We start from the raw sequence: 20505 nt of genomic DNA on the forward strand, positions 1-20505 counted from the left end.
TGATGGCCCTCTGCTGCATGTGCAGCCACTGCAGCATTGCCAACGTTGAGTTCCACCTGGTGGGCATGTCACAGATGAGGCAGTTCTTGGGCAGGTTACATTCCTTTTGAAGGTCAGCCAGCCGAGCACTGGCATTATATGACCGGCAGAAATGCCCACAGACTTTCCTGGCCTGACTCAGGAGATCCTGTAAGCCCAGGGACATGCACAAGAACCGCTGCACCACCAAATTAAGGACGTGAGCCAAACAGGGAACATGGGTCAAGTTTCCCTGTCAGAGGACGGAGAGGATGTTGGTGCCATAGTCACAAACCACCATTCCTGCCTGAAGCTGGCGTGGCATCAACCACCTCTGAACCTGCCCCTGCAGAGCGGTCAGAATCTCCAGTGTAGCTCCTGTCCCCTAAGCAGACCAACTCAAGCACCACAGGGCATCTTTTTGCCTGAGTGCTTGTGTAGCTCCTAGAATGCCTACGGAGCACCGCTGGTTCTGAGGACAAATCTGCACAGGAAGAGGCCATAGAGGAAGAAGAAGAGGAGGGGGTGGAAGAGAGAGGTGTGGCAAAATCACCACTACCAGCATTTTGGAGGCGTGGTGGCAGAACAAGCTCCAATATTACTGCACCCTGTCCTGCACCCTTCTCAGCTTCCAGCAGGGTTACCCAGTGCACCGTGAAAGAAAGGTAAGGTTCCTGTCCATGCCTGCTGGACCATGAGTCAGTGGTAATATGCACCTTACCACTGACCGCCCTGTCCAACGAGGCCAAGATATTGCCTTTCACATGCCGGTAGAGAGCCATTCTGGCCTTCCAAAAAATTGCATTTGGGAACCTGGATATATATATATATATATGTAGGATAGTATATATATCTTTATGCACTGCAGATCACTGAATCACCTGCCTGGCCTGCTGGCCTGCCTGCCTGCCTGCCTGAAAGTATAATTGAAAACGTACACCAGCAATGGCCTGCAGTCAGATATAGGCTTGGCTAAACTAGAATTCAGTGGATATATATGTAGGAGACAGTATATATATTTTATGCACTGCAGATCACTGAATCACTTGCATGCCTGCCTGAAAGTGTATTTGGAAACGTACACCGGCAATGGCCTGCAGTCAGATATAGGCATGGCTAGACTAGAATGCAGTGGATATATATGTAGGAGACAGTATATATATATTATGCACTGCAGATCACTGAATCACTTGCTTGCCTGCCTGAAAGTGTATTTGCAAAGGTACAACAGCAATGGCCTGCAGTCAGATATAAGCTTGGCTAGACTAGAATACAGTGGAAATATATATGTAGGAGACTGTATATATATTTTATGCACTGCGGATCACTGAATCGCCTGCCTGCCTGAAAGTGTATTTGAAAACGCACACCAGGAACTACCTGCAGTCAGATATAGGCTTGGCTAGACTAGATTGCAGTGGATATACATGTAGGCGACTGTATATATATCTTTATGCACTGCAGATCACTGAATCACCTGCCTGGCCTGCCTATCTGAAAGTGTAGTTGAAAACGTACACCAGGAATGGCCTGTAAGCAGGTATAGGCTTGGCTTGACTAGAATGCAGTGGATAAGTATGTAGGATACAGTATATATATTTTATGCACTGCAGATCACTGAATCACTTGCCTGCCTGCCTGAAAGTACATTTGAATACGTACACCAGGAATGGCCTGCAGTGAGATCTAGCTACACAGGATACAGTGTGCGTATATATATATATATATATATATATATATATATATATATATATATATATATATATATATATATATATATATATATACAAAGCCGGGATGTGTATATATATATATATATATATAAAATACATTGCAGCTAACTGAATCAACTGCCTGCTTGAAGTAGATTAGAAACAGTACAGCAGGAATGGTTTGCAGTGAGATCTAGCTAAACTGAATACAGTGTGTATATATATATATATATATATATATATATATATATATATATATATATATATATATACAAAGACGGTATATATATATATATATATATATATATATATATATATACAAAATGCACTGCAGCTAATTTAATCAACTGCCTGCCTGAAGTAGATTAGAAACAGTACAGCAGGAAAGCAGGAATGGTTTGCAGTGAGATCTAGCTAAACTGGATACAGTGTAAATATAAATATATATATATATATATATATATATATATATATATATATATATATATATATATATATATATATATACAAAGCTGGGATGTATATATCTATCTATCTATATATATATATATATATATATATATATATATATATATATATATATATATATAAAATAGTAACATTGGGGTTTTTTTTAGCTTAAGGGTAGAGCTTACCAGTGAGCTGAGTCCACGCCAGATATGCCATTTTAAGGGCTTGCAGGCCCACTTTCATTAAAAAAAGAAAAGTCCGATAACAGAAGAGTTTCCCACACAGGGGTTTCAGCTTTCCACAGCAACAATGGAAGTAAAACCAAAAATACCAAGCCACCTGGCTCTCTTTAGCAGCACTGCTGCTCAGACTTATGCTTCAGCCCTCTCGGGTCTATAACAGAGTTCCTGTACACCCAGTACCTCAGCACTCTTTTCCAGCTTCCTTTTTCAGCTCACAAGCTTGCACCCTCTGTCTGATCTGACAGACCGACCTGTGCAGACATGCACACTGCTCCCTTGCATGCCTGGACTCCTCGGGAAGGTAGAGCCCAGAGCCATAGTAAGGTGTCTACAAATAGCCTAGCACACACCTGACCAGTCAGTATGCTGGTGGATCTCAAAACCTGGACCCAGGACTAGGGATTTTATCCCACCCGGATCGAATACCAGGTCAGAAAAATACATCCTAATCCTGTTTGTTTTGTTTTTTCTACCCCTAAATGACCACCTAACATATGAGAATAGGTCAGATCCAATACCAACCTTGTGTGAGACTGGGGAACTACCAGCTGCTCCACAACTTGCATTCCTTCTTTGCATGATACAGTAGACCATGCTATATTACAAATATTACGGGTATACCGGAATGTCTGGTTCTTGAGCTTTCCTATTTATCACCTTCATAATTTTCCATGCATTTGCCAAATTGGGAGCCTGTAGCTGTGTGTTTTTCAAAATTGTCCCTAGTCATGTTATATCTGTTATTTTTGGCACTGGGGACCTGTGGACAGCTGAGACTAATAATGACATCTGGCTATCAGGAAAGATACGGATATAGGAAGGGAGAACTTATCCCACTGAAAGCTTGCCTTTAAACACCAGGGTCCAAAACCATTTTTTTTCTCCATCAGCCAAGGAGCCCCTCACCATACATAACGGAGAAACTTTTATGACACATACCATCTACAATTCTGCCATTCTCTCTCTCTCTCTCTCTCTCTCTCTATATATATATATATATATATATATATATATATCTATATAGATAGATAGATCTATACATTTATGATTAATTATAAAGCACATACAGATCCAACTACTTTTAGCTGATCTCCTTGCATTGCAACTCTACATTAGTCAAATGTGGTAAATGTGGTATACACTATATACAATCACCCGACACTAGTTAGTTTCCACAATCCATGACTTAACTTCACAGTTCACACAAATACGTTTTAAATTCAAACTGTAGCACTGACGTAAGTAATTTTTTTTATTAAACTTAAAGATTAACTTAAATTTTTTTTTTAAAAAGGTAGAAAGTTAGTTTAACTTTAATTATAAAACCTATCTAGTATATTATATTTGTGGGTTTTACACCAATTTTTTGAATTGGGGTTAAATATTTTCCATTTTAAATAAAATCAATGTGGGCATTTTTTGTGGATGTTGGAACGCAGGTGCGTTCCATTAATAGTGTAATTTTTCCCACAACTGTTCATCTTATGCGTTGGGGCTGAGGACTGTTGTGTTTTGGTTCCCTGCACGCATTGAAGCTGGTGTGTGTTTTGTGTGTGATGTCCATAGTGGGAAGTCCGCACTGCTGAGGGTCCGGTGTGTTAGATGGTCCAGACCTTCCCCTCTTGTTTGTGTTGTCTCCTGAGGGGGAGGGATCTGGGGATGGTCTATTGATGGATTGGTTGATTTGGGGCTTGCATCTTGCCCTGCATTGGAGGTCCATGACCGACCGGAAGTTCTCGGCTGGTGGCCTGGATGAAAGTTCCGGTCGTTGGAACGCAGGACTAGACCGGAAGGCCCACACAAGAGGAACACACGTCACTTCTGTGGAGACTGTACCGCTATTTCGGGCGGATGTCTCAGTCTTAAAGCTTTTTTGAGTGGAACACTCATTTAGAGACAATGTCTATATTCTGGTGGATGATTTGTAGGTATTGGAATATCAGGGGGATGTATAATCTATTGCTCTCCGTGTTTTAAGTTGCTTCCGGCCGCTGGAACGCATGGCGAACCGGAAGTTCCAGGTATTGGAACGCATGGCGGACCGGAAGTTTTGCTTTTGGTTTGTTTTATTTCTTATGTGTTGGAACGCACGCTAACCATGGCGGGAATACACACTTTGAAATGGCGGTCTCCTTCACAGTTTGATGACTACACCTATAAAAGGTTAACCTTTTTAATTGATTACTTTCTTCTAAGATTCTTATATATATAGCTCTTTCTCTGTTGTCACGGTCATGCCCCTGAAGACGCACGTTTGTGACGCTGTTTTTACCTCATCTGAATTGTGAGTTTAAAATTTTATTCATTAAAGAGTTATTGACTTATCATGAAGTCTGCGCAATGAGACCATTCTTTTTATATTTTTTTATGTGGCCATTGGGAGAATTATTTTTTCTAAGAACGCTTTTTGAGGAACTCTTGGAAAGCGGAGTTTTGAGTGAAAAGGATTTTCCCTTATGGCCTTTGGACGGTTCCCTTTAAGTGGATCAATCATGTGGTGACAAGGAGAAGTCGGGAGATATGATCTTCTTTAATTCAACCTTACATGCGTTTGATTTGCAGACTGACGGTAAGAGTCAGTAATTTCGGGTGTTGGTGGTGGTTCCCTTTGTTCCTCATATGAATTTAAAGACAACCATTTCGACCAAATCACTTTCCTGGAATCCGTACATCATTAATTTGAACTTTATATTTATTATCATTTAAAGCGCTATATCATAATTTATATATATATATATATATATATATATATATATATATATATATATGTGTGTATATATATATATATATATATATATATATATATATATATATATATATATATATATTGTGACAGAGCGAGGCTCTGTCCCTATGAAATTGGAGGAAAACGAGACGCAGACACAGAGTTTGCATATCTCCAGCCCTGTGTCTGGGTCTTGATGTTAACGAGCAGGGTGTGTGCCCAGCTGCATATAAGCCATATAAATGAAGGGCTGTTGGTGTGGAAGGTGGAGGAGTGTGAACAGCTTGCTGCTGGCTGAAGAGTGGGTTGCCCTGTGGGAGACTGTAGTCTGTGTAAGGGACTGGGAAAGGCTGACAACCTTGAGAGTCAGGAAGACTAAGGAAGTCGGTGAGTCCAGGGGGCTGGAAAGAGTTGACAAATCTGTTGGGAGCAAGCAGAGGAACTGTTGACAATTGAGAGCCAGGTGGCTTGGTATGTTCATTTGTGTGCTGAATGAATTTAAACCCCTGCGTGGGATTACTGGATGAACTAAATATTTTTGTTTTCTTATAATAAACGTGGGCTACCAGGCCCTTAACCATAAAACGCCTGCCTGATGTAGACTAAAACGTGCATCTACCAATTGTGCTTAATCACCCCAACATTACAAGTGGTGTTCGAATGCGGGCATGTAGACGGTGGAATCCGGGTCCTTGCTACATGGTGAGTCGCATCAGGAACTACTGCTAGCTGTGTGTGGCAGCCAGGCGAACAGCATTGCGTATACGTTTATTTGATGGACTGTGTTGCATGCAGGTTGTGTACCTGTGAAGGAAGAATTAAACATCAGATTTTTTTTTTTCCTTTCTCTGCTGAGAACTGTTACAAGCTGCTGTGTGCATGTGATTGCAAGGATGAGGCAGTCAAAAAGCAAGAAGTTCATGTTTAATCAAGTTAAAGAGGATGTTGTTCCTGGCAGCCTGAGCCCAAAGGTGCCACAGCATGACGCAAGGAGGCCTCTGCGCTGCATCCGTTGTAGTGAGTGGGGACATGCTGTTGCCCATTGCCCCTTGTCACAGGAATGTTTGTGGAATAACCAAGCTGGATGGGAGGTTGATGAATTCTGGAGCTCATCTACTAATGATTGTGATCAGCTGTGTCCTCAGAAGTGGTATCCAATGGCAACGAGTGAGAGCCAGTCATGGAGGAGATGCCAAGAAGTGAGCTCAGCATGGTCTGAGAAGATGTCTCCACTTTGTAGGACCAGTAAAAAGGGGCCACTGACATGTGAGACAGCGAATGAATGGTTCAAGCGGAATCGCAAAGAGTCGGGTGCACTGCAAGGGGCTGAGATCTTGGCCTCTGACTATATGCAACCCATGCTGCCTACAGAGGAGGTGGGAGACTTCCTTGTAAGATTTGAAAAAGTTGCTGTAAAGAGAAAATGGCCTAGGGACCGGTGGCCAAAACTGCTGCAAACCTTATTGCGGATAGAGTTCCGGTCGGTTTACCATTTGATGGATGGGGGCCAGGATGACTATCGCAAGTTTAAAGAGGAAATCCTTCTTAGAGGAGAGTTCCATCGTATCATGGGCCGCCAGCAATGCTCCAGGATGGGAGAAGTGTCGCCGGAAGTCCTAGGAATTGGAAATCCAGAGAAACGTAAGGTTTTCTGTCATGGCCACTTAGGCAAAGGGGTCAGTCCAGAAAGGAGAGTATATCAGCCTGAATCCTGCATGAGGTATAGCCAACCAGCTTTGGAGCGCAAGTCTGCAGTTACCCCTAGCAACAAGGATCTTGTGTTACCTACAGGGGGCGTCAGTGGGTCCAGAAAGGCTGCAGTTTTGCTCCCTGGCCACATGGGGGAGTCAGCCTGTGGAGACACCACACCAGTGAGACAACGCACTCAAGTGAAGGCTATGACATCAGCTGCAGGAACTGGTAAGACTGTTTCAGTTTATGATGCTGAATCCAGTGAAGTGGGAGTATGTCCAGTGGGGAGATCCGCAGTACAAATGGACATAGACTTTCTGCATTGTGCTACCCAGAGCAGTGGTAAGGCGCAGCGTAAAGCCCAACTAGACGCAGGGCTAAAGACTGAAAAGGACATGGGGACTCTGCATATGCCTGCTATGATCCAGCAGATGGCTGGGAAAATTGAGCTAGGGGTGACCAAAACAGTGCTGGTACCATGTTCCCTAGTGACAGCTGCTGCAGGGTTGCCCAGGGAAACTTCCAAGGAGCTTGCAGTGTTAGAGCAGAGAGTTTCCCAGGTCAGCTATGGAGCTGCCCAAATAGGCAAAAGTGCCCCTTTACAGAGAGCAGGTGCTGTGAAGAGTCGCTCAGAGGTTATGGTGGCTCATAAACAAACCACAAAAACAGCAGTTGTGTCTACATGTAATGAGAATGCTAATGATCGTACTAACAAAAGTGATACTATTGCTAAACGCGATGAGTGTAATGACATTGAAGCATGTAGTTCTTGTAATGTCATATCTGAGAGTGAGGTTGGTAATGTGTTCACTACCAGTGATGAGAGTAGGAGATCTCCCATGACAGGCAGAGGCACAGGATTGTCCATGGAAGTCTCATGGGGTTTCCATGTGTTGGAGTCAGAGGCTGCCCAGGATGGCTCTGGTGCTATGCTGGTGGAACAAGGGGGGACTAATTCACACAGTGAGAGCGTGTGGGCGCAGCCCCACAACCCTACATGTAGCCCAGTGGGCAAGGGGTTAATTCAGCCTGCAAAAGTTGAGTGTACAAAGCTGAATGTGTCTGTAATGCCACCAGAAAAAGGTGTTCAAAATGGTGTGCTGCACCAAGCTTTAGGTGATGAAGCATCACCCCAATGCAACGTTGATAAAAGTATGGTGTTACAAAATGATGTATATAGAAGTGAGGAATGTGCAGTTAAAGCTAATGAATCCCATGTTTCTGTGCGGCTTTCTACAGCAGGTGATGCAACACTGTGGAACGCCCATGGTGGAACCACAATGGACTGGGACAGCTGGGCCAAACAATTGCTAGCCATGCTGGATAGGGCTAGCTTAAGTAACAAGGGTGTGGACACAACTGCTATGCCAGACAGGGGGATCGCAGAGCCGCCGGTGGTTGAGGGCGTCCTGGTCCCTGCAAAGGTTGATGCCCTCCCCTCTGAAGAAACAGTTCAGGGCACTGGCATCGCAGATGTGTTGTCCACAGCTCCACAGCTAAATGATATTGAGTATCAAAGTGATAGTGTGACTTGTAATGACCTGCAGAGGCTCACCAACACTGGTGCAGAAGGGATAAGTGTGAGACATGTGTCTGACAGCTCTCCAGGGGAGCAACAAGCTGTGATGATGGGTACCTCCAAGGAGGATGAGGTCTCTTCAAATGTCTCACCCTCTCAACCTGCAGTCGCTGAGCCCCTCCATGTCTTGGACAGGGTAAAGGACCCTAGAAAGTTCTGGTGTTTAGACATGGGATGTTTAGAGATGACAGAAACTTTACTGGAAATGCTAGAGTTGGTAAAAATGAACTTGCTGTATACTTGGGTATCTCCACCGCAGTTGGACCAGGTGGTGCTGCGTAGCACCAATGGGTGGAGCCAAGTGGTACAGGCAGTGCTGGGAAACCTTGACCAACAGTGGAATTGGTGGGACCAATGGTTACCCATTTGGCACAGGATCTCCAGATTCTCTGTGAGCGTACTTCTAGTTATTGATTGGTATGGAAGGCACGCGAGAGAACTGCTTGAGATATCAGAGGTCTCTCCGTCTGATGCGGTGACTAGAAACATCTCTGCTGGTGTGGTCCGAGGTGTGGCGGAGCAGTTGTCAGTAGAGGGCGCAGATACTGCCTTACCCGCTAGGCCTCATGAGAAAGAACGGCCCAGAATGGACTCGGCAGTAGCAGAGATGCTTTCTGTCACTGGCCCAGAGGTACAAGTTAAGGTGCCTGGAGACACTGTGGAAGAAAGTGTTAATATTGGTTGCCATAACAATGTAATGTGTATACCTGAAAAAAATGGTTTATGCTTAGGTCAGGGTAGTTTGTTAGAACAGGTACCCATGGAGTGTTGGACAACGGGTGAGATGGAGCTGTGCTATGGTCCCGTCGGATGTAGTCCCTCCTCAGGTCTTCTTCTAACAAACACTGAATTGGAAAGCTGTGATCTGTTAAGAGTTCGTTCTGTAAACAATGATTTGGTTGCAGTGGGTACCAAGAGAAACTGTTTTAAACCTGAAATACCGATGGTGAAGGGTAAAATGGGTATTTGTAAGGTGAAAGGAGGGCTCAAGGAAGGCAGAGTTCCCCCAAGAAAAGTGAATAAGCCCAGGGACCCCAAAAGAAGAGGAAGGCTGAGTATAGGAAAATATAGGAACCTGTTAAGATCCAGGGGGGAATGTTCCTGGAAGCGCACCCGGAAAAAAGGTTGGGCCTACGTGGCTGACAGCCAGCACAGAGGTGTCCCAACCATCATGATGGGTGCTGGTGTTCCTCCCTCCGGATCGAAACAAAGGGGGGGGATATGTGACAGAGCGAGGCTCTGTCCCTATGAAATTGGAGGAAAACGAGACGCAGACACAGAGTTTGCATATCTCCAGCCCTGTGTCTGGGTCTTGATGTTAACGAGCAGGGTGTGTGCCCAGCTGCATATAAGCCATATAAATGAAGGGCTGTTGGTGTGGAAGGTGGAGGAGTGTGAACAGCTTGCTGCTGGCTGAAGAGTGGGTTGCCCTGTGGGAGACTGTAGTCTGTGTAAGGGACTGGGAAAGGCTGACAACCTTGAGAGTCAGGAAGACTAAGGAAGTCGGTGAGTCCAGGGGGCTGGAAAGAGTTGACAAATCTGTTGGGAGCAAGCAGAGGAACTGTTGACAATTGAGAGCCAGGTGGCTTGGTATGTTCATTTGTGTGCTGAATGAATTTAAACACCTGCGTGGGATTACTGGATGAACTAAATATTTTTGTTTTCTTATAATAAACGTGGGCTACCAGGCCCTTAACCATAAAACGCCTGCCTGATGTAGACTAAAACGTGCATCTACCAATTGTGCTTAATCACCCCAACATTACAATATATATATGTATATATATATATATATATATATATATATATATATATATATATGGAAAGGCCAGTATGGTGGCCTGGAATTATGGGTGGAGCCCGGTGGAGTATATAACCAGCCCGTTCGCCTGGCTCCCTCGTCGGTTCCGGTGCGCGATATCTGATACGTCAGAAATCAAGGGCCGACTATCCACAAGACTTTACAGTGAGCCGGGTTCGTGAGTTCCTACGTTTTCGTCCGCCTCGTGTCGACAAAGCCTTGTCGTTCGTCAGCGTCCGTCTGGTTGCCGTCTGAGTCGCTATACTCTAAATCGAAATTTTCCGTTGTCGTACAACACGTCTGGGCCGGCTGTCGCAGGTAGGGCTTCGGCACCCTTTTCGTTCATGTGTTATTAAGTCACGTAAACTAGATTCCTGAACTCACGAACCACTCACTCTAGATTACACGGACGTCTTAACTTGTATTCGATACCTCATGTCACTACCCCTTCTTCGAAGAAGTCGCTGTCACCTTGTCGGTACTTGTCGTTCGTGCCAACAGGCACTTCGTTTCGTAGCACGTCATTGCTAAACCGAACGACTCATTTCATCGTGTTCGAATCGATCGAACCGTTTCGAAATCACAGCTGTCTGCTTGTCACGCTAAATTGAGCAGTCCGGGCAATGTCAATCTCAGGTTGTTCAAATAAAGAAAAAAAAAAAATCATTTCATACCGTTTGTACTATGTCCGTCAGGTCATTCTTTCCATGTCAATCATTGCAGTCATTTCAATCATGCCAGTCGGTTATGTCGAATCATTTCATTTCTGCCACTTCTAACCATGTTATCATTTCTGTCACTTACCACGCTCCGATTCGAATCCCGTCGCATCTCTAACGCACCGATTCGCTTCGAAGTGCCCCAAGGTTCGGCCTCATTTCTGTACATGCTCCAGAGACTGAGTCACTCGCAGGTTCAAGCATGGTCCTTGATTCTAGTCTTTGTCATGGCATGTCATTTCTGTCACTTATTACGCTCCAATTCGAATCCCATCGCATTCCTTATGCATCGATTCGTTCTGGTGCGCCCAGCTGCTACGCCTCATTTCAGTACCCCCCCCCTTTTTGCCTGAGCTCCACGTGGCAGGGTCCCCCCCCCTGCCTGAGCTCCACGCGGCGGGGTCCCCTCCCCCCCCCCCCCCTGCCTGAGCTCCACGCGGCGGGGTCCCCCCCCCCCCCCCTGCCTGAGCTCCACGTGACGGGGTCACCCCCCGCCTGAGCTCCACGTGGCAGACCCCCCCCCCCCCCCCCTGCCTGAGCTCCACGTGGCGGGCTCCACCTCCGCCTGAGCTCCACGTGGCAGCCCCCCCCCCCCCCTCTGCCTGAGCTCCACGTGGCGGGCTCCACCTCCGCCTGAGCTCCACGTGGCAGACCCCCCCCCCCCTGCCTGAGCTCCACGTGGCGGGGTTCACCCCCCTGCCTGAGCTCCACGTGGCAGGGTCCACCTTCGCTTGAGCCCCACGTTCTATGTGCAATTTGCGTTGGAAACAAAAAGAAATAAAAAAAAATTAAAAAAAAATGGGGAAAGGGAAGGAAAAGGAAATTTTGCATCTGCGGCGCAACCAAGTCACGTCTCTGTCGCCATATGCACGTTATTCTAAATTCGGTTGTCTGCTCGTTTTATTTATGTAGCTCGTTTCAGTTATGTCTTTCATCACATTTCAAGTCTTACCTCCACTATTTAGCTAGACATCTCTCTGCAGGTATAGGAGTCTCATACAAACTCACCTTCATCTCCCCAGATCAGTCGAGTTTTCAGTAGGTCCAACCTGCACCGGGTCGGACGGTGCCTCCTTAGGTAAGAGAATCTTCTGGGAAGGAAACGCTCACAAGCGGTAGTATCCTTCTCTAAAAAAAAAAAAAAAAAAAATGTTTGCTCAGGAGTCTCCTACGAGTCTTGTAATCCATGTCACCCTCTTAGGTTCCGTATAGGAGAAAAACCCGGACCCAAGGACTAATAGGCTCACCAAGCCTGGATTTTGCCACCATGTCCCAGGCTGGCAGCGAGGACTACACGGCTCCGTTGTCTCCGTCTCTCGTCTCAGAGAGCGGCAGCCAAAGGTCCTTCAGATCATGGACCATTCCCAGGCTGACAGCCGAGTTGAGGCGTAGGGGCGTACCCTTCCCAGCTACAGCCAGAAAGGCCGAGCTTTTCGGGCTCCTTTTTCCTCCCCCAGCCGCGGTTGAGGATAGTGTCCAGCAGGCCTCCCTGGGCTCTATCGCTGCTTCCATCACGCAGCTTCACACGCTGGTGTCATCCCTGACGACCTCAATGTCAGAGGTTCAGAGTCGGGTGGCCCTCCTCGAGACCCGCCCAGTCGTTTCTCCTCCTACACCAGCTTTACAAGCAGTGGAGAACACCAGCGCAGGTACCCCCGGGTGTACACCAGTAGTGTACCCTTCTCATTTAATTTCAGCCAACGTCAGGAAGGACATCCTAGAGGGCAAGGACGTCAATCTGGCTTCGCTCCTGATATCCATTCATGAGCTGGCAGAAAACAAAGCTTACACTTGGGGGGACGTGTCGGTGGTCCTCAAAGCCAAAGACCCCAGGCTGGACAGGAAGCTTTCTGTCACCGAGTTCACCTTGGCCTTCGGCATGCTAAGGGATGTCATCTGCTCGGCCTCCCCCGGCAGGAGGGAGGAACTGGATCGTTACCTCCACGCGGTAGTTGACCTGGGGTATAAATACGGCGGTTTTTCATTTTATGACTATCACCGCTCCTTCTCCGCTAAGGCGGCCGCCAGGCTTTCCCAATTTCAGATACCTACGGATTGGAGTGTCATGGACACCGAGTTATTCTGCCGACACTTCGCAGGGCTGCGGTCTCCCCTTTGTGCCATTTGCCAGTCGGCTACTCACACCGCAACTTGGTGTGCCAGCTCAGTGGCAACCCCGCCCGTAGACGGTCCATCGACCTCAGGTACCGCCCAGGCCCTACCGGCGCCGGTACGCCTGCCGCAGACGGATAAACTGGGGCGCCCGGTCAAGACCTTGGGAGGCGCGGCCATCTGTAACAACTACAACAGTGGGTCGTGCAATTTCAGCCAGTGCAGGCTGCTCCATGTATGCTCACGATGTCATAGAGCTCATCCCAGGCTCATGTGCGAGGTCAAGCAGGCTAGAAAATCTTGACTAAGCCGGGTCAACATGTCGTGGCTCAGTGTCTACCTCGCCAATCATCCCACCCCCTCACTTGCCACCTACCTAGTTCAGGGCTTTACTCAGGGCTTTCATACAGGACTTATCTCTCTCCCTCACCTTACACACGAGTGCCAGAACCTGCGGTCAGCAGCCACGGACGTACAAGCCATCGACCAGCTATTACGGGCAGAGCTAGACCGGGATTTCATCATAGGCCCTTTCACGAAGCCCCCATTTAACACCTGGCGAGTCAGCCCTATTGGGCTTGTCAAGGGCAAGTTCTCCAATAAACTTAGGTTGGTCTACGATTTGTCAGCGCCTTATTCTTCCTCTGTCCCCAGTCTTAATTCTCTTATCCCCTCTGAGGAGTTCTCCCTTAAATACGCATCCGTAGACATGGCCATCCAGGCCATTCTCAAGTCAGGCACAGGAACATGGCTCTCCAAGGCCGACATCTCGGACGCCTTCAAGCTCCTTCCTATCCATCCATCTCTCTGGTGCTGGCATGGCATCAAATGGAGGGAGCTCTACTATTTTGCCACTAAGCTAACCTTCGGGTCCAAGAGTAGCCCCTGGCTCTTCGACTCGTTTGCGCAGGCTCTCGAATGGATCTTGCTGCACGTAGCCCAGTGCCAGGGAGTCATACACTATTTGGATGACTTCCTGCTGGTCGAGTCACCTGGCTCCCTTCCAGGGGATCTGGATAAACTAAGGGTGGTCTTCAATAACCTTGACGTCCCTATTGCTGAGCACAAGGTGGAGGGCCCTGCGCAGGCAATCACCTTCCTCGGGGTCAGCTTAAACACCAGCACTATGCAGGCCAGCCTCCCCCCGGATAAACTAAGCCGCATCAGGTCGGTCATGAGGGACTTCACCCGCACCAGAACTTGCACCAAGAGGCAGCTACAGTCCCTTCTCGGTATGCTTAATTTTGCTATGCGCATCATCCCTCAAGGTCGCGCTTTCGTATCACGCCTGTTAGTCCTACTGTCTCATTCACAAGACCCGGAGCATATCCTCAGCCTGGACCCCGCAGCTATAGCAGATCTTGCCATGTGGGAGGAATTCCTGACGTCCTGGAATGGTGTGTCCCTATTCATTCCCTCCGTGTCCTCCTCGTCACCGCAGGTCGTGACCGACGCAGCGGCCTCCACGGGTTTTGCGGCAATTTTTGGCCACCTCTGGCTCGCAGCCCCTTGGCCTCCTCAGATACTGGCAATTCCGGGCTTCACCGAGACGTCCTCCCTATTCGAGTTGTACCCCATCGTAGCCGCTGCCCACACGTGGGGCCGCAGTTGGTCCGGTCAAACAGTGACCTTTTCAACGGACAATCTCGCCACTGCGGAAATCATTAACAAAGGCAGGTCTAAGTCTCTGGAGATTATGTCCTTCCTGCGGCGACTGGTCCAGCTCTCGTTATTGTTTCAATTTAATGTTCATTGTGCCTTTATCCCCGGTAAATGTAATCGGGCAGCGGACGCCCTCTCCCGCTTTAACTTAGTTTCCTTTTTTGATCAGGTGCCCGGAGCCGGACCAACGTCAGCAGTTATCCCGGACTGGTCTCAACTGACCCTGGATTAACCCCTCACCTAGTAGCCGCGACTCAACTCATCAATCACTCCCTCGCAGACAATACCCGCAAGGCCTACCAAACAGCCTGGAGGGCCTTTAACCGTTTCTTAACATCTCACTCCACAGAGACCTCCCGGGTCAAGCAAGTCCTGGCCTTCATTGCCCATTGCCACTCGGACTTGGCGTTATCCTTTAACACGATCCGACTATACCTGGCCGGGGTACAACATTTTACGTCCCTCCAGGACCCTGCTGAACCCTCCTTGTTCACTTTTCACGCCATTCGGGCCGTCATGCGTGGCATCCAGAAACGCCAGCCTACGGCCTCCCTCAAACGCCTGCCTATCACAGGAGACGTTTTCAGAAACATGTCTGATATTCTGGCCACTGCACCTTTCGGACTCCACACTAGTATCGTTATACAAGCAGCCATACACCTGGCCTTCTACGGCTTCTTGCGGCCAGGCGAGTTTACCTCCAGTAGCCCCTCAGCTCGCACGCTATGCAAGCACCACCTGGTCAGGCACGGAGACCATTTCATCCTACATATAGCAGTATCCAAGACGCAGCAGCTTGGCCCAGGTACGGACATACATTTTTATAAAACTAACAACCGCTGGTGCCCGGTCGCCATGCTCACCCGCTTGTTGACCCTTCTGGCCGATCAACCAGGAACTGGCCCGCTTCTGCCATTCCACGGTAAGCCACTGAACGCAGCCCAGTTCATGGAGCATGTCAGGATACTCCTGGGCATCCTTCACCTCAATCCGGCTCACTACTCCGGACATTCATTTCGGATCGGAGCGGCTTCAACTGCCTCCCGCCAAGGGGTCCCGGTCCACGTTATCAAAAAGTTGGGTAGATGGAGGTCCACCTGTTTCGCCCGTTACATACCCAATCCGCAAGTAGAGATGGCCCAGGCCTTTGTCAAGCTCACCCAGTAACAAACTTGAATCAATAAAGGCATTCCCTACCTGTATGTTTTTGCCCCCTTATTTTGGTATACCCTACGTTAGGCCAGGGCACACTTTCAGGTCCGGTTCAAGTAAGCGAGTTTGTGTTAACCTTGTTTGTCATCCTTATCCGTATCGGTCAGAGGGCTCTGGGCCATAAATGGAAAGGCCAGTATGGTGGCCTGGAATTATGGGTGGAGCCCGGTGGAGTATATAACCAGCCCGTTCGCCTGGCTCCCTCGTCGGTTCCGGTGCGCGATACCCACCCACCCATCCCCTGTCAGGGCATTTCTCAAGCATTATACTCCTCGGGCGAGTACTCATTTCACTCCATTTCATTTTCATTTCATTTATTACTCATTTCTCTATCAAGGGTATGCCCCCTTATTTTGGTATACCCTACGTTAGGCCAGGGCACACTTTCAGGTCCGGTTCAAGTAAGCGAGTTTGTGTTAACCTTGTTTGTCATCCTTATCCGTATCGGTCAGAGGGCTCTGGGCCATAAATATATATATATATATAACAATTTGGTATTATTGTGAGCATTCTGATTATTTCAGTATTTCAGTGATAAGTTGAGGTTAAAATGTATGCCAAAAACCCTGAGAAAATCTTTACAGGGGTAGAGTTACAGAATTTTTTTTTTTTACTATCCCATCACGGGGCTGTAATGAGTATGGAAAGCCAGGAACAAGACAGGCTGAGCTAATACAGGCCTCAGCAATCTTTGCATTTTAAGGAAAGACATTGCATGGTAAATTAAATTCACTTTACTTTCTTGCCAACATCTGGACATTTACACAGATGTAACTGTATTGTGCAGTAACTGCATGCACTTATTCATTACAGTTTTTTCCATTCTGCCTAAATACAACTCAGTTCAGAATAATGAAATTACAAATCACAAAGGAAATACATTTACTGATTTTTTTTTAATAACAAGATTTTACTTTAAAATGATCCTATATAAATAATTTACATTCACTTTTTGACCAATTTTTGAAAAGCCCATATGTTACATTGTTTAAAAAATATGAGACATTATCTAAGTTTAGGACAGGCTATTACTTTGTTAATGCAATGTAAACTTGATGTCCACCCAAATCATATTTTACCTAAAACATAAATGTATAAAAAACATACAAATCAATGTAGATGATGTGATTGTTAAAGAGGAAATCAAGCTCAGGGCCTGATTTCTGGTGATACAACGTGTATATGTTTAGTGCAATATATCCCAGGCTGCTAACCTGTCTGTCTGTAATGATGCAGTAGAATGAGAGGCATTTTGAACTAAACTTGGTTTTCCTTATTAACCTTGTATATCTATTAAGCCCCATACACACTATCAGTTTTTCTGCTGAGTTTTTCCTTCAGGTTTACCAAGATCATGTAGTGCAAGGGACTGCCTTATTGCATACACATTTAAACTCCTAAGGTTTGACCTTATATTATATGGTTTTGGTAAATCTGAAGGAAAAACTCAGCAGAAAAACTGATAGTGTGTATGGGGCTTTAGGCTAACCAAACACAAAAGCACATGGTCTCCCACTCTCCACATATATGGGATTTTCAACGACCACACAGAGTTAAAGAAATACGGCAAAGCTGAAAATCTTGTGCAGCGGCGGCTCCTGAAGCGCACGCGCTCTGCATTTTTCGAAGTTAAGGTTATGCCTAAACTGCAGGTTGGTTTGGGTACAATTGTCTAAATTTGGACTTCAGCATCAGTCTGACTGGACTGTGAGATTTTCAGCCTGGCCACAGGGGGCACTGTCTCTTCTGGCAGTCATGGAACTATGGTCTGGTTAGGTGCTTAAGTTACTCTCTCTCGGAGCCCATCCAGAGGGAGTGGCGCTCTTGTTGTGCTTTCTGGGAGAGGGTATTTAAGATGCGGACGTCATGTGGTTCGGGGTTCAGGTCCAGAATGATGTACTGACTTTATTGTCCTGGTCCTCCTGACCAGCTCCCAGGAAGGCTATGACCTGGGTTGTGGATCCACCCGATCTTGATGTCTCGGGGGTGGCTAGCCCGAGGCTAGGAAACTAAAGGAGGATTCTGAGGTGGTTTGGTGCCGTCTCCGGTTTGGGAGAGACCCAGTAACTTCAAGCATTCCAGGGGAGGACTCTTCAGAAGAAGACCACATACGGGTTGGTTTCTTAGTAAGAGCCTGGAAGGGCTGGAGTACCCAAGAGAATCCGGTCTTGTGGATATCGCCAAGCTGGCTGAAAGATCCAGGTATCCTACGAGTGTTCTTCAAGTTTAGTTTCCCTACGTGTTCTACAACAATGTCTGTGGCAGAGACATTATCTTGTGTGTTCTACAACAACATCTGTGGCAGAGACTTGTTCCTGAGTAAGCACCTTGTTGGCTGCTAGGTCTTGTGAGAGAGGGACTGTCCAACTTGAGTGAATATCCAGTTGCGAATGGCTATTCTCTTTATGCAGTCAAAGTAAGCAAGTTCTTCAACAATTTGACTTTGACATTAAGAGTACCTGAACTTCTTTTCCGACCCTCTGATTCCAATTTAAGAGACTGTTCATTGTCTACGTTTTGCAAATAAAATCCATTCAATGGATCTGTTGTCAGTCTCTCAAGTTACTGGGCCATCTACCACGGGACACCCCTAGACGTGAAGCGAGTGGAACAGAAGGTAACGGTAAGCCCAAATCTAACCAGCAGCTCCTTCGGGGGTAGTGCTACATGTGGGGTCTCGTAGTCCGGGATTTACCTTTACCCCCGCAAAAGAACTGTACACGTGGTAAAGCATAGGACAGAGGGTTGTGTTTTTGAACTGCGCCATCAGCGCCATCTTTACTCGGACTTTCACTGAGGTGCGTAAGCGTGGGAGGAGCCCTTGCTGAAAAGCCCACAAAGTTATGCAACCCAAGCAACCAGTGGGATGAGTCTGAGTTCTTCTTTTCCTGCACGAGGCACCGCGTGAGAGTGTATCTCGGAAGAAGAAGAAGTCAGTCTAGTTTTTCTCTTGAAATATTGAAGAGAAGATTTCTGAGAATGTACCGTGCTCCAGGTATGCAGTCTGTATCAGGACCCAGGATGCCTACTGAAAGGGGAGCCACAGGCATGCAGTTGTCCGGTACCGTGCTGACAGACACGGGCATTCGCCTGCTGCCGCAGGGGCAGGTTGTGTTGTATACCACAGGAGATATTGAGGGCCTTGGCATGTTGTGCGGGAAGTGTAAGGGCCTGACTGCCAACCCTCGGCCATTTGCAAGATGCAGAAGGTGTGGAGAGTACGCCTTTAAAGCGGAGCAGCCAACAGAATTGCCTCGGGCCTACCACATAAACTGAGTCACAGGCATAGCAAGTGAGGAGTCGATTGTTTATGCCCCAGCATCATCCATTGGAGCCCGCACTACAAGAAGGGATGTTGCCTCCTCCGAAGCTCAGGAGACTACCCCGGAGGTCGTGGACATGACCCCAGCTGTGAGTACTGCCGCAGCCCAAATCTAACCAGCAGCTCCTTCGGGGGTAGTGCTACACTTGCTTAGAACTTAAAGAGGAGTTTTGCCCCTCCCCCCCCCCCCCCCCCATATTGTAGCTGCTGACTTTTAATATTAGGACACTTACCTGTCCTAGAATCCAGCGATGTCGGCACTCCAGCGAATGTTTCCATCGGCTCTCGGGTGCTGCCACCACCATTCATAGTAAGGGAACCCACTATGGCTTCTCTGCCAGTTCCCTACTGTGCATGCACAAAGCACGCTGTGCTTTCTTAAGAAAAAGTGTGTAGTGCCAAAAGTAGATGAACAGCGATTAAATGTGAATACTGTTTTATAAATGGATAGCACATTGAAATAAAGTCCAAAAAGTGAAAAAACAGTAAAGTGAAAAAATGAAATAAAAATAATATATATATATATATATATATATATATATATATATATATATATATATATATATATATATATATATATATATATATAGTAAGTCTAATCTCGACTGGAAATATAAACTTATTGTTGAAAAACACAAAGCTGGCTGCTATTACAGTAGCAAACACGCACTCAGTGTAGATTCACCATCTGTTGTGGGGAAGGCTGTTCAGCAACTTGCACAATCTAGATGTAGCTATAGTAAATAAAGCTCACGGGGAGCCAGATGAAGTCTCCATAGTGTAGTATTTACTGGATTTATACGTTAAAGGCAAAATAAAATGATTCATAAAAACATATGACAATGGGTGCCACTATAGACCTGACAGTAGCCTGGCGTCAGCAATAGTGTCTCCTCCCTGATGCTTTTCGCCCAATAGGATGTTATCAAGGGGTCCTTTAGTGTCAGATGTCAAACTAGTTTATATAGCATCTCAAAACTGCTCAAATCACGGTGTCTCCTTAGAGAAATTGCAAACAGGAAGTGATCCGATGACCATTTTGTGCTGCGATTTTTGAATGGCACTGCGGTGTGGAAAGGAGGAGGGTGGCCGTGATTGCGTTGCATCGCAACCTCCTGAAAGTGGGGACAGGTACCTGTCAAAAACAGGTTACCCCTTCCCCCCAAAAGGTGCTAAATGCATATGCACTTCAAGTGGAAATCAGAATAAGGCAGTACTCCTCAATTATAACACTCAATATAAGAGGGTAGAGCGAATAC

The sequence above is a fragment of the Lithobates pipiens genome, unplaced genomic scaffold (assembly GCF_037356315.1).
Source record: "Lithobates pipiens isolate NorthernLeopardFrog02 unplaced genomic scaffold, aLitPip1_a1.2 Scaffold_19, whole genome shotgun sequence".
In the NCBI taxonomy this organism is placed as follows: Eukaryota; Metazoa; Chordata; class Amphibia; order Anura; family Ranidae; genus Lithobates; species Lithobates pipiens.